The sequence below is a fragment of the Emys orbicularis genome, chromosome 2, assembly GCF_028017835.1.
Source record: "Emys orbicularis isolate rEmyOrb1 chromosome 2, rEmyOrb1.hap1, whole genome shotgun sequence".
Lineage (NCBI taxonomy): Eukaryota > Metazoa > Chordata > Testudines > Emydidae > Emys > Emys orbicularis.
In genome coordinates, this window is record NC_088684.1 from 271,735,273 (window position 1) to 271,738,001 (window position 2,729).

The following is a 2,729-nucleotide window of genomic DNA, read 5'->3' on the forward strand; positions in this document are numbered from 1 at the left end:
TGCTTAAGCAAGGACGAGGAGACTCCCTTCTAGTTTGGGGGCATTTCTTTCTCTTTTCGTGGTATGGTTTCAGAGACCTCTGGCTACTGCTTTGCGTAGGAGTAAGAATAAGTTTTCACCTGTGTTTTAAAATCCTCTAGGTATTAAAGCGCCAGTGTTCCTGAGAACGCATTCCCAGTGAGCGTCGATCTTCAGTGGTTTCTGCAAACAATTTAAAACATTGCAAGTATTAGTTCCTCTGCTTGTATTGGAATATACTACAAAATATTAGGGCCAAATCCCAGCCAGATCGGAGCTTGGACCTGCAGACAACCCTGGGAATTGCGTTCACTGGCTGAAGTGGGAATACTGGTGGCAGAAAACACTGCTCAGGGTAGATTTAGCCTTCTGGTCTTACATATTTTGTTTGGCTTTTTAAATCAGCGCTTCTCTAAAACCATAACTGTGCCTTTAGGGTTTCCGTATACAATGCATCTGTCAACAAAAGTGTAAGCTATTAATGATGTCTGCTACCACCAAGGATATGTAGCCGATAAAGCATAAGTTAACAACATTTTAGTCCCTGAGATATAAAAGAAGTAATTAAAATGCACTCACCAAACAGAGCAATTCATTAAGCTGATATTTATATGGAATTTGAGTTATCCCAGTGAAACTGACAGCTGGTTAAATTGTGTGTGTCATTTTAGAGCGGCTGCACTTCCTCACCAGGAGCTGCTTAAAATAGATCCTGTTTACACTTGGTGGCAGGATCATATCGCCCTGCAATGAAAGTTTCAGTCGGAGGTTGGGTTCTACGCAGTGGAACATAGATAAGTTTAAGTTTACGTAAGTCTCTTGCCTGGAGAGAACAAGTTTACAGTGTTGTTGAGAATTGTTTTGCAACGGCACAGATAAGGAGTAAGGGGAGCGGATGGAGCACAACTCCGTATGCTGCACGTGGCTTTGAAAGTCTAAGGAATAACTAAATCAATTCTGAATTAATACAATGTAGACCTTGGGGGACCCATCCTAGAAACCCTGACAGTCTTTCAGTCATTACTGGTACCTGGAGATCAAAGAGCATCGGTAGTTTATATAAATACCCATGTTTGTGCCCCCAAATTGTCATCTCTTTAGGGGCCAGATCTTGGCATCAGCTGTAAAGTAGAAGTCTCTGCTGAGTTCAGTTATGTGGGGATAGTGACATTAAGAAGAATTTCTACTTAATAAGTGATGGCACAAAGTCATCCTTAATGTTTAAAGTTTCACTTTATAAACCCTATTCATCTGACTGCTTGACATGGCTGTTTCTTGTAAAGTCTCCTTCTGCTGGATTAATGATAACGCTGGTCTTAATCAGACCAGCTGGTTTTGGGGGGAAGGAATCTAAAGAAACTTTTCAGAACGTTGTTGATAATATAGGGCTATCTTCTTCCCCGGTTTTTACTCAGAGCAGTTGACATCAGGGGGAGATGTAGCCTGCCATCAATTTGTCACTGGACTGCTACCCACCTTCTAAATAATTGTTCCAAGTCTCATTTCAGGGAGGATCTGCCCACGATATAAAGCATCTACCCACGATACAAAGCGTAGTTACTTGGATGAGCCTAAAATTATGCCTAGTTGAGTAAGAATCCCGAAAGTGAGGGAGATTTAATGGTTCAGTGAAACACCCCAAATATCCTTTCTAAAGGGGGGGGGGATTAAATAAAAGACTAAAAATTAATAATAATAAAAAAACCACAGCATCGCCCTCAGAAAGGCAGATATGTAAAATAAACATGGTTTTAATAGTCGATTGGACAAATCTCTCCAACAGGTACTCAGTAGGGAACAATATCTAGGCAGGAGGTGACAGTATTTTTATTAGTTAGTTCTATCTCCTGTTCCTCGTTTGATTCTAATAGTTTCATGGGTTCTGAACTAATCGCTCGCTTTCAAGTTGCACTTCTAGGATGTAGGTAAAACGAGATTGCGGTGGGGATTTTGGCTTCTTTATCTGCCACTTGTTAGTGCTTCAATTAACCCTTCCCCCTCACTTTCCAAACCACCTTAAATGAGAGAGGATAGGGAGGAGGCGGGGAGGCCGGCAGCCTGGCAGGTTCATTTACGCTTGTTAGGACATCCCAGGGGGTTGTCTTACTCCTAGAATGGAGTGTTTATTTTTTAATTGATGTGCTGTTTCATTTAGCGCTTGTATGGAGCTCACGCTGGGGCTGTAATTACTGTAATCGCAGGAACAAGCGTTTCAGTGAGCCAGGAGGGTGGCAATACGGTGGGATTTATTTTTGGTGGTGGCAAATTTTGTGATTTGTCAGGTTTCGAACCAAAAAAAAAAAAAAAAAATAAAAAATCTAGCGTTAGGAAATTAAGTTGGTGAGGGGAGGAATGTAAATCTTCCTCAGAAGCTGGCGGTCAAGCTATTAAATGAGTATTTGTAGGAAATTAAACGCGTGGCACAAAACCAGAGCGAGAAGTTGTTATGCTGCTTCTGCTAACAGGCTCCTCTCCCTTCCTTTTTGATTTAAATGAATACATAGATTATCTAGTTAGAAGGAAATGGGTAGTAATGAGGCAATAAACAAGTTTCCTATGTAATCATTTCGGTAACTTGCCAAACAAACTCAAATTCTCCTTCCCTCGCCCTCCTCCCCCAAGGGAAACCCGATAATTACAAGCAAAACATCGCAGATCCGTATTTAAATACCACGCGTTACCATTTTGTGTTATAAGGATTTCAGGTCACA